Source organism: Anomalospiza imberbis, chromosome 11 (genome assembly GCF_031753505.1).
Source record: "Anomalospiza imberbis isolate Cuckoo-Finch-1a 21T00152 chromosome 11, ASM3175350v1, whole genome shotgun sequence".
In the NCBI taxonomy this organism is placed as follows: domain Eukaryota; kingdom Metazoa; phylum Chordata; class Aves; order Passeriformes; family Viduidae; genus Anomalospiza; species Anomalospiza imberbis.
Genome location: NC_089691.1, coordinates 6,874,338 through 6,887,340, shown reverse-complemented (window position 1 = coordinate 6,887,340; position 13,003 = coordinate 6,874,338).

Sequence of the window (13,003 nt, the reverse complement as noted above, 5' to 3'; positions counted from 1 at the left end):
GAGTGACCCAGGGCTCAGGAGTGACCCAGGGCCAGGGAGTGACCCAGGGCCAGAGAGTGACCCAGGGCCAGGGAGTGACCCAGGGCTCAGGAGTGACCCAGGGCTCAGGAGTGACCCAGGGCCAGGGAGTGACCCAGGGCCAGAGAGTGACCCAGGGCTCAGGAGTGACCCAGGGCCAGGGAGTGACCCAGGGCTCAGGAGTGACCCAGGGCTCAGGAGTGACCCAGGGCCAGAGAGTGACCCAGGGCCAGAGAGTGATCCAGGGCTCAGGAGTGACCCAGGGCCAGAGAGTGACCCAGGGCTCAGGAGTGACCCAGGGCCAGGGCTGGGGAGTGGGCCAGGGCCGGGGAGTGATCCCAGCTCTGCTGCTGCAAAGAGAGGTGAGGATGCTCCAGACCTTGGATGAGTCCCTCACTATGGGCAGTAGCAGGGAGTGTCCAGCCAGGGAAGAGAATGCTGGATCTACTCATGCATCAGGGAGGCTCAGGGAGGCCAAATGTGGTTATTGAGTTGGGATTTGTGACTCCAGTCACCCAGGCCTTGGTTTCCTAGAGTCACTTCAGTACTCCAGGCCTCATCACACCAACCCTTGAGAAGCTGAAGTTTTGTGGGATTGCCTTGTTTCAGGGTATTGGCTTGTTTTTTCTGGCCTCTTTTGCGAACTTACTGACCAAAATTCAGCAACATAACATACCAGCACTGGTAGACTTGTGCTAAGGCTTGCTACTCCAGAATTGGCCAGAAAAGAATGTAGGGAAATTACCATTGGGAAATTAGGAATTTTCAGCAGGAAAAAGAATTGTAAAATTTTTATTTTTCTTTTTTTTTTTGACTTGAGAACTGAGAAAGGGCCAGGAAAGCACTTTGCAGGCAGGAGGGAGTATATGACAGTTTGGACTGTTCATGGGTGCTGTACACTCCTCAGCTCTGTCCATAAGAGAGTGACAGACTTGTAAATGACAGATCTGGTCTTGGTGACAGAACAGAAGAGCCCCAGTCCAGCATGATGGTCCACATGCAGCACTAGGTAACAATGTGCTTCTCCCCAGCTCATGTAGATCAGCAAGTCACAGTAACTAGGACAGGGACATGCAGGTATTGTCACCAAGAACAGCAATCAGATGAAGAGTGATTACACAGAAAGCAAATTGGGCTCAAGAAGCTGGCATATCTGGAAATGATGGTGCAGAGAGAATCCTTCTGCTCTGGCAGGGCACAAAGTCTTTTTACAGAGACATTGCATCCCTCAGGATAAAAGATTTGATCACAACTCTGTTGGTGCCAACCTGACATAGAAGAAAAATTATACATTACAAAATTCTAAAAGACAGCTAAAGGGAAGGAGTGAGAAAAGGGGATGGAGAAACAAAAATAAATCAGAATCACCACAGAGAAAAAAGACTGAAGGTAGAATTAAAATATAGAACTTTTGGAAGGTAAAGATTTTAGAATGAAACAAATATTGAAGAAAATAGGAGAGGGTGTATAAAAAGACAGGACATAAAGCCAGGCAGCATGGCCAGTGTAATTTATATCAATTTTTAGTGCTCCTTTTCCTCTGCCCTAGAAATAGTTCATAAACCACAGCATTTATTATAGGGGTGGTGTCACACACTACAAACCTATTTGTGAATGTTACCACTGGGGGATCACATGTGGAACTGGCTTCCACTGCAGCTGACAGGCTCAATAAATTCAAAAAAATCAAGAAGAACACAGGTGACAGAGGGGGTATTTGGAGTGTGCGTGCTCTTCTCTTTTTGTTGCACAAAGAAAGGAACATGAATCCCCCATGCTACCAGTTACCATGGTTTTATTGTAAGCCTTGTAAAATCTGATGTTAAAGTCTAAGCTCTGAGGTCATACAATTATGTAAGTCTCTGCTTTCATTTTTTAAAATGTCAGTTTCTAACCTGTCTACCTGTGAAGAAAGACTTGGAAACACAAACATGTACAGACTTTAGGCAAGCTAATTATTGATTTTTATATATTTTTTTAATGTCATGATGCTGGGTACTTGATTTTGAATTTCCAGGGTGCACACAAAGGGCACAATGGCTTTCTTGCAGCCAGCACCAAGGCACATGTGAAGTTCTTACCATATTCCTCCAGTTTTGAGGTCTGGTATCTTCATGAACTGTCTTTTGAAAAACCTGTAGGTCTTGATGAGAGCTGTAGAGACATGACCAACCTTTAATTTAAAGAAAGTGCCTCACAGAAGTGAGTGAATACTACTAAAGTCTACAAAGGTTAGCCAGCTTTTATTACCTGGAGATACATTCCTCATGTATATTATATACAATATAATATTTACATTATATTCAATATTCAATAAATATCAATAATATTTATTGTACTTATCTGCTCCTTTTATTTAATGGCAGATATCTGGGAGCAAGCATCCATTAAATTCTGTCAAAACTTGATACAGCTCCATGGTGCTGGGAAAAACCATGATGATGAGGATTCTGGAGTGAAAAAGCCATACTGGGGGGCCATTGAAAACTTAATTTCATGATGTGAGAGAAGAAGCAGCAATTCAGTAGGTGAGAAAGAGGGAATGCAGGCAGCTGGATCATTCATGCATTGCATGAAAAAGAGTAGCAAGATAGTTGATAACCCTCTCTGGTCTGTTTCCAGGTGCTGCAGCCACCTTTGATGACAGTGTAAATGTAGTAAAATATATGATTTGAAAAAAAGATGTGTACTTCAGTCAGAAAGAGCTGATTGCTTTAAGCAAGACCACTACAGCATAGCCAGGATTTCTGCTAGCTCTCCTCTCCGCAGGTGCAATGTAGTCCTGTTGGCTCATGACAAAGAACAGTGGAAGTGAGGATTCACTGAGGGTTTAGACTTCATCTCCCCTTTCTAGTTACCTCCAGCTCCTGTATTTCTGCCTTGCTGCAGGAACTGGCTGTTTGATTCTCCAGTGTGGTGCTACAGCTTGTCTCCAGCTGTGCATTAGGAATATAAATTGTGCCAGTGCTGCAGCAGGGCAAGAGAGATGGGAGCATTTGCCTTGCTAAGGCTCCTCCAGGTGCTTGTGTGGATTCTCCACTCTGGCCCCAGGAGAAGCTTCCCTTGGCAGCCCAAGCTGCCAAAGCCATGGTGCCACTTTCCCCAGGACTGTGCTAGGGACAGGGCTGTGACAGAGCTCTGTGCCAGCACAGCCACTGTGCAGCCTTCTCTCTAGGGAGCATGCAACCTCTAATCCATGCATGGCTTCTGTTTGTGGAGAAACAGGGAACTGAGGCTGCAGCTTCTTCTGCCAATGTGCCCCTTCCATTTACAGTTTAAATACTTTGGAAAATTTAGAAGAACAGGCAAGCAGAGTCTGAAAGGCGCAATTGTTTACAGAGTCAGACCTTGGGAAGAAGCAGATTTTAGACAGTTACTCAGGTCTGTGTGATCCACATAATGGCTTAATTTGTTTGTGGGATCTGGTAGCCAAAGAACCTGCATTTAGAAGGGATGTAAAGTTGAGCTGATGGACATCCAGATGCCCATATTTAGCAAATAGAATTGTGTGTATATGTTCACATCTTGTCTGCATGTGTGTATGCTTGCAGGATAGAGCAAGTCAGTAGACCATTTGTCCCATCATTTCCTGCCATCCTGGTTCTTGTTAACTTAGTTTGAATTTTTTGGCTTTCTTCCCTTTCCACCTTCCTATTTATGTAATTACTTCCCTTCTAGTTGTAGTGCAAGCAATCTAATTCCATTCAGTGCTTTGGCAATGCCAATCAGTGGCTCCAGGTTAGAGAGAGTGAAGTGGCATCTGGCTGGTAAATTCATCCTCAGCCTCACCATGGCAGCTACCTGTGGGCCCTGAAAGCCAGGAATTTGTGCTCTGCTTCATGGATGTCACGGCCTGAGGAACAACAACTGTCAGGACTGTATGGGACTAAAAGAATTTTTCACCACTGAAAGGACAGTGCCAGCTATGGAGATGGAATAGAAGAGGGAGAGAAAACAAGGTTTGAAAAATAGAAGAAAGAAGAAGAAAAATAGAAGAAGAAAACGAAACAAACACCATGGTCACATTCTGCCTTATATGGAACACTGGTGCTAGACAGACTCTGAAACTTCATTCTTTTCCTGCAAAGAGGGAAGCCAAAGGTGGTAGAAAAAAGGCATTTCTAATGTTCTGACCTTGAGGTGTGAAGCAGTGCACTCTAGCTAGGATTTCCCAACTGGTTACCTATTGCCTGGTCATCCCTAATGTTGGATTTAATGTTCTTGGCTCCTCTGTTTAAGCAGAAACTAAAATATTAACTCTACCCAGATTTACTTTTCAAAATCTGTCACAGGACAGTTGAAAAGGGCAGAACAAAGGCAGCATTGTCTACCTAATAAGAAGGAAAAAGAGAGCACAGAGTCTGGATTTATCATCATTTCTGGCACTGACTCATTGCATGGTTTGGTTTGGTTTTGTCTTTTGCTTCTTCACAGCACTCTTGTAAATATGGTGGGTGTATGTAAATAGCCTCGATGGGCTTGGAGAGAAGCCATGCAAGAAGAACATTTATAAGAGCATAGAATGGTACTACAGAGCCTTAGCAGAAAAACTGGAAAGACATAGCTTCCCTGGAGTCACTGTGAGATATTTTCATTTGTCCTTTGGCACTGCAGCTTCAAGGCCTGACATTTAGATGCCCCTCCTGTGGCTGGCTCCTGCTGTGCTGTAAAGGGAGTGAGAAGTGCACCCCTAGGATGGGGCAGAGTCCTGCAGAGCAGCAGCACTGGGTTTGGCAGCAGGGACAGAGGGTTTTGCACTCTTCCCAGCTGAGGAGGAAGAGCAAACAGAGACATCCTGCAAGAGGCTGCTTCTCTTGAAGGAGAGTCTGACAGGATGAAGGTCATACAGTGAAAAGTCCTTGTGTGTTGTGGACTCTGAAACTTTCTCTGGGTCCCCTAATTACAGTGTTCACCCTCTCCCCAAGTTTTTAATCTTTGAACATATAAATCACAGGCAGTTTTTTGTTTGTTTATTTGGGTTGGGGGGGATGTTGGTTTGTTTCTAGTTTTGTTTATTTTTGGTTTTGTTTTTTTAATAAAGGAAAACCAAGAACCATGTGACTTTTCAAAAGAAAAGACTTTCAGATTTTTGGCACTTTACTCCTGACTCTTGAAGGCCTGCGACTAGCATTATTAAGTGGGTTAGTACTAGCAGTATCTCAGATTATTAAAGATAGAAACTGAAAACTAATTAGGAGTTCATGTTGCTTTTTCCTCTAGTGTTCCACTCAGCTGGCTGGAGTGATACCAGCCTGTTTAATTTCCTTTCCTTCTGCTTGTCAGTGCCACTGTCTGTTTTTCATATTGGTACCAGGAAGCTCCTGAGTTTATGGCATATTTCAGGGAGAGAAGTCCTCTGCCAATATCCAGTGATTCTCCATGAGTTTAAATAAAGTGCATAGGATATCACAAATATATATTTTTTGCTGATGGTTCCAAATTCATAAAGTATACATTTTTGCAGATTCAGATAAGCAGTTGAGGCCATTCCCTGCTGCTGCTATATTCATCACTCTACCCCTTCCAACCTCATTTTTCTCTGTCTTGTTCTTACCTTCCCTTAGACGTACTCTCTTATGTCTTCTCCCAAATGCTGTCTTTCTCATGCTGCCTATGCCAGCCATGTACCATTTCCCCTGAATGCCTCCTCCCCTGCAGCTGTGCTTTCACACCACATTGTGCGTGGCTCTTTCTGCCTGCTGTGTTTCCATCTTGGCTCTTCTGCTCTTCTCCTTCTCTCCTGTACCTCTCAATTTTTATTTTTTCTTTGTCTCCTGCTTCCTCATTCTTCTGTCTCCCAAGGGCTGCTTTCCCAAGAGAAGCTAAGTCGAATTGATCTGCCATTTAATTGCTTGATGTGTTCATTGCCTGTGCCTGCTGTTTGAAATAGGCCTGCCTGAAAATCCCTGGGGGAGGCAAGGTTGTGTGGCAATGGGGGAGGTGGATAGATGGGCTGGCAGCAGCTCAGCCAGAAGGCAGCTTCCTCAGAAACAAAACACCTGCCAGGAACACCTGTGCTTATAAATGTTTGCTGCCATCCCTGGGCAGGTCCCAACACTGGGAGAATGAACATGTTTATTTCATGGCATCAAACCAAGGCAGCTTCCTGGCATGTGTGCAAGCTTCCAACTAGCACTTATGCTGAGCACTCCATGTTCAGGGGAGAAATGCAAGCCAAGAGTCACACACCTCTGTAGCTATGGATTCAGGCAAATTGGGAGTCCTCCTGTCAGACTAGCAGCTCCAGCTCCAGCAGACCTTGTCATTGCACCCTTCCGTGGGATGGGTGAGTTGCACAGAGGTGCAGATGAGATGACCTTGTCTTATTCTGAAACCTTTCCCTCCAGAATGTCAAAGGACTTGGTCAGAATACCTGGCTCCAGCCTTATGGTCCCTCATGTAGGCAAGGCTCCTTCCTCCCTGTCAGGCTCCAGGAAGTCATTGACTCATCCAAGGTCATTGCAATGATTTCTAGTTGCAGTTAAAATGAAATCACTGTCTTCTTCTAGACTGCAGATTCAGTCTTCCTTTCCCAAAGAATTGAAAGAGGGACTATGGTATGAATAGAAGCAAACCCATTTCAGCAGGCCCATTGTCTTTGCAGAAATCCCACCTATGAATTGAGCTAGCTTGGATTTAACACCCCTGGGTTGATTAAAGGTCACAGAGAGATTAAACATCAAGACAATTGGTCTTGCCAGGGAGGCAAAACTAAGGATTTTTGCACTGAGCATGATGGAGATATCCTTCCCTTCCCCCGTGTTTGTGCAAATTTACCTAACTTGTTTGTTACAAAGGAAGAACAAGAGCTCCATATATCTGCAAACATCCCGGAGGCTTCACTTCACCTCAGTGTAACAGCTGGATGAAAGCCCTAGGCTCCAAAGGCTTTGCCAATTAATGGCATTTTCTCATGTCTTTAAACACCCCATGTGGCTTCTTAAGCTTTAGGCAGCAAAGCATTCATGGAAGAGCAGGCTATTCAGTAGCACCCATCACACTGATTTTTGCTGCTTTCCTAAACACTGTCCACAGTGACCCTCCTTGTTAAGGGAATAGGAACAGATTATAGCGTGTGTATGGAGGAGAACATTGCTTCGCCTGATCAGGCACGAGAAATAAAGGAATAAGCTAAAACTGAATAATAATAGATGAGAAACACAGAGCCCATCTGAATAAAGCACAGCAAGAGCTGGCCAGTTGTCTTCACTGCTTTTGTGAAGCAATTTCATTATTTGCTCTGCAGCACCTAGCTAATGACATGGCAGACATAATTAATATGGTATGGGCCTTTCTGGTGGGCAGGGCTGCATGCACAAATCCATATCCTTGTATTCTTTCTGCTGGGGTTTAGGTGCATGTATTCACTAGACAAAATATTATCTGTCTGTTTTTACTATCTCCCTTTCTCAGCCTCTCTTTCTGTCCTTCAAGACCTTGAGATTTCTCATGTTTATTCCTCTGTTCTCCTTCTCTCAGCATTCATTAAGTCAGCAAGCTCCTTGAGAAAGAATCTAGTTTTTCATTTCGTGTATAAAGTGTGGTCCTGGTCCCATTTGGATCCTAGAACTGCTGCAGATCATCTGCAACTGTGCGTGTGCTGCAGGGAGCACATGGTGACCGTGCTGGGACATCCTGTGAGCTGTCCCCATGCAGGCAGGGAGTCAGGACATACACTTGGTTCCAGGTAAAGTTGGATCCTTATGCTGAGGATTACATTAGGGAAAAAGATAATGGGTGGCACAGATAAAGACTTAGGAGGTGCATCTTAGGGAAGGTTCTTAGGCTGTCAAAGAAACACAGAGCTGTGACTCCCTAACAGCTGGGACAGCAGGATGGCTGCATATATCCATCAGCACAGAGCTGTGCTGCCATCCTACCAGGTGCTGTGCTTCTGACTTTGAGCTTTTCGCACAGAATATTCTTCAGTTTAGTAAAGTGCCTTGATTAAAAAAACCCTTTTTAATCTTGTATCTCTGTCTCACTGAATCAATGGGATTTAAACATGTGCTTAACCTCAATCATGTTCTTGAGTATTCTCCAGAACTGGGCCTTTTACAAGGATACAAGTCTCAGGGAACTTGTAGGAGTTTTGCCTTCTTGCATGCTGCTTCTCATATACTATTGATGGAACAATCTGTTACTCATTAATGCTGCAGAATAAGCCATTTTGCCTGGATCTTTTTTTTCCATAGACATTTTAACTGCTTGTCTTATGATATATTTATTTGATTTCTAGTGCTTAGTTACAATATGACAGCAAATCTAGAGTACATTTAATAACTATTTATTCTGTCTCCTCAGGCATATATTGACTGAAGGAAGTGGCATGAACTCAGTGTTGGCATTGAGCTACAGCACTGATGGCCATAAGAAACAGAGAATGAGAAATTTCCAGCTGGAAATTGTTGTCCTGTAGATTGTGAAAGACGGGAAGCAGTTCCGCTGGAGTCTCAAGGACAGATTCCACATAAACCTGTCAGGAAGGGTCAGGCCCTTGCTGCTGGTAAGTAGACTGTTCTTTGTATCCTTCTAGAGGAAAAAGGGTACAATCTCATGATTAGGGGAATTTGTTTAGCACTGAATAGGAGCCCCAGCTGTAGAGCAGATATTCCCTAGGGAACCCAAATGATGTCTATGTGTATGTTACCCCAGAGTTACTGGCCTGCCTGTCTGGGATGTGGCTTTGTGATTGAAGAATATATGGAAAGGACACCATGGAGGTGACAGCTTTGGTGGAGGCTGTTTGTTCTTCCTCTTCCTTATGGGTATTAGGGGTTTTCACAGCATTACCAACAAATCAGTCCCTGCTGTGAGGCATTCCACACTTGTCCTTCCACACTTGTCACTCCACACTTGTCACTCTGTCGTCATGGTGCCATTCCTTTTCATGCCCTGGCAGGAAGTTAGGACGGTTTCCTTTGGCAGATGTTTTTCATGCTGGCTCCCTGGGGAGCAGTGATCCTTCTGTGTATCTGTGTGCAGCTCACCACCCACTGCCCAGTCTGTCTGTCATCTCGGAAGTTGGACTTCTGTATGCTCAGTTGTGCACTGGGGTACATATCCAGGGAGCTACCAAAAAATGTGCTCTTCACATTAGACTGAGGTCTGTAAGACCAGGGGATTACTGGCTACCAGAGAACTCCTCACTGGACTGAGAAAGATAACTGTACAGTTGATGCAGAGAAGTTCTGCTACTGGACGAAGGGTAGTGGGAAACACAAAAGTCTTCAAAACAGGTTTACTGAGAAGTTTTACATAAGAAAAACTGAACAACATAAACAAATTTGCCACAGGAGCACATCCCAGTATTACAGCTTTCCTTGGGGTCTGGGTTAGTACATCACTGTGAAAGGACAGTACTCCTCGGTCCTTCCCATCTCCAAGTGCATTCAGAGCCTGGTGCATGTGAGCTGGGGGACTCTGCCAGCCCCATGGCAATGCCTGCCCTCTTTCCTGCAAGGTATTTAAAAGCAGCCATAGAGCTGTGAATTCAACTGCAAATCCCTTGCTGCACTGCATGCCAAGCGAGCCTCTTCCAAGGCAGGTGTCTCCCTGATTCTAATCAGCAGACACGATACAGGCGAGGCCCAGGGCAACGAAGGATGCAACCTTCCCGTGGACCACAGATGGCAAAGGCTGCCATTCACGCTGTGGCTTAGGCAAAATCCACCCCTCTGGATCCTCAGGAACTGTTACAGGAACAGCTGCTCTGGGCACTGTGTGAGAGGAAGGGCCAGAGATGCTTCAAATGTTTTATCACACTCACCAAGCCTATTCCCTGTGGAGACAAAGCTCTGACAGTTTTGTATTCATTGTCTCGTACAAAGAAGGTTCACAATGGGAAGGTGGCTGTTTGCAAGGGCTTGAGAATTAATTAGTGGTTTTCTTAGCACTGTTTAGATGCTAAAACAAATCAAGTCTAGGACAAGAGCTACCTTGTGAAGGGACCATTAGCTATTTCAGTAAGCAATGGCACTATGTATTCTTAATATTTTTTCTCTACTGAGCATTGCTAAGGTGTAGAGAATTCAAACACATTGGTAATTTCTTGACTGTAAGATAAAACTAGTGATATGAAGACAGCTCACTGCAAGCTCCTCTTCACTTTGCTTTAGTTGTGGTTTTGATTTTGCTTCATCTAGCTCTGAGGCTGACTGGAAGACTGTTTCAGCACCAAATACTGTTGCTCTGGTGTTTATGGTACAGAAGTTTTTAGGAGACAGGCAGCATCAAATTTTGCATTCTTCATTTAGACTGAATCTGAGATGGCCACAAAAAATCCAGTCCCTTTTCATCCTGAATAAAGATGAAAGTTTATCTGACACTTGGCTCTGTGTCTTAAGATATCCAACATTCCAGTGTTGTGATCTCTGATTTGGATTTCTGGCAGCACAACACATAAATTAGATAACTTGTTCTTGTTCCTAATACAATTAGATAATTTTGTGCTGTTTCACCAACCTCTTCTTGTGTGACTTAGGTGATGAGTCTGTGTGTCTGAGACAGGTTTAATGCCTACCCACCCACAGGTTCCTCTTAAGCTATCATTCTACACTGTCATTTTACCAGAGTTCCCACCTGAGACTGTGACTGCAGTGGAGTTCATTTAGTTTGACTTTCAGCTTGAGCTGCTTCCAACACTGTTGCTTTCCCTGATTTTTTATGCCAGCTTGCAGGTGATCTCACAAATGTTAGAGGAGCCTAAAAGGAGGCTGTATGAACAGCTGGGCCTGACCCATGATGTTTAAGCTTCAGGGAAGCTGATGTGAAAAATCTGTTTTTACAGTGGGGGAGGGATGTTTTACCAAAACCAAGAGCTGTTCCCATGCTGTTCCCGAACAACTGCAAATCTGTGCTTAACACTGCAGGGAGAAGGGGAAGGATATTTCCTTTGGCCTGCCTGTGTGACCATCTCAACACACCCAAAAGTCATGTCTGCAGGTGACCTACCAAATTTTCAATATATAAAATTTAGAAGCAGTAATTTGCTAAGCTCTATTTTCCTGAAGGTCATGTGGTTCTCAAAGCAGAAGAATCACTGAGAGATACAGTTCTAATTGTACATGACAGTGGTCTGATTAATTGAATTTAAATGAGTCTTCCAATCTAAAAAGCAATAGTAGTCCTTCTTAGTTGGACTGCATAATTTTCTATGCCCTGTAATGATTCTGCTGTTTAATTTACACTTTCTCTGAGGATCAGCCTGGCCGTTTCAGAAGACTTTAGACTGGGGCCAATTTCCTTTAGAAGAAGGAACATGCAGCATTGTTTCCATTACTGAATTACTTATTAAGAGGGATAAAAATCTACTATTTCTTTTTGATCTTTTCCTGCAAAGACAGTTTGCAATTAACTTTTCCATGTACTTTCCAAGGAACTCACCCCTTTTCTCTCTGAAGAAGCTCTTCCTCTGATTACCTGTTGTAATGGAGGCTCTGTATGGGACTGCCTTAAAAGACCACTCAATAGTTTCAGAAACCACAATTCTCTGTAGACAGTATCAGCTGCTGGTTTCCTACAGAGTGCAGCTCAAAGCAACAGATTTGGAGTCTACAGCAGCACCTGATGTGATCCCAGGTTTTGTCAGAGTCTGTCTTTCACACATCACATTTCCCTGCTGCTCAGAACTGACAGCAGGCTGTTACCAAAACAGCCTCATACTGGAGGCTCTCTCACTGGAGCCATCACAATTCTCCAAGACAATCCTTACATTTTCATTGTAACCAGAATTTTGATTATTTGACCAGACATTTTGACCCAATTTCCAGATCTAAGAGATTCTGGACAAATAACCAGACCTTTTTTTGGGTATTCATACAAGTAGTTACCATGATACTAATTACAATTGCTTGTTTTGTTCCAAACTAGAGAGGACTTAACCTTCCTGGTATCACTGGAAACTTCCTATCTTGCAGCTCTCTTCAAATACTAACTTCATTTTTTGGGGGTCTATTTTGAATATAACCATTTAGTGACTTCTATCACTCATTTCAAGGGGAAAATCTCAGAAGTCTTTTCCAACCTTAATGATTCTAAAGATCAGGCCCTACATAAGTGCTTAAGTTGGAGCTACTGCTATATAATATTGTCCCAAGTTACAACCCTTGAAAAGCTAATTTTGGGGTAGCCCAACCAGTAACTTCACCAGACTTTCCATGGTTGCTGAAGTTGTTATTTAGGCTGTACCCTGATGCTTCTGCTCCCCCAGTGACCTTTTAAAAACCAGTGCCCCTGAGTATTTAGTGAGAATGTTCCAGAGTTCTAAGTTTTATAGAATTTTAGTGTGTGGCAAGTATAGAAATGAACAAATAAATTTATATGATAGACATAGAAATGAGTCTTGTCTTTAATTTGCACAGTTGCAGCAAAAGCTCTAAGTTCCTTCTCACCATACATTGCCAGTTTGCCTCAGTCCTGAATCAGTGGATCTGTACAGAAACAGCTAAGATACGTGAGCCCTCATGGTCAGTTTACAGCTCTAGGCTCAACGTCCACAAATTTGGAAGTATGAGCTGACAGCCTCTTTCTTTAGTGGTATAGGTGGCTATCCAGTAAAAGAAGGGCAGAGAACATCAGCTAGTTCCAGATAATAAATGTCTATCAGGCCTTCAGTCCAACACTGATTTCTGTCAGCTTAAAATCAGGGGCACACATGCAAAGACTTTGTATCACAGTCCTCTGAGATTTGTCTCATAGGCAGCCTTCAGGCTTTTACAGATCTCCCTAATCATCTTTGCTGTCTTGGAAATCTGTATTTCGACTAATTAGCCAACTATTGGAAAATATGGCTGGACACTGCCATTGGCAGAATTAGGCTGGCTTTCCCCAGTCTATCATTGTCCTGCATGGCTCTAGAGATGGCAATTTGCTGTTGCTGGCTTATATGGTGTAGCAAAACACTGAGGAACTTACAGCTCATCTTTTATATACTTAGAAAGGAATGTCAAGATGATGCAGTGTTGTCTCTCACTCCCCCTTTTCT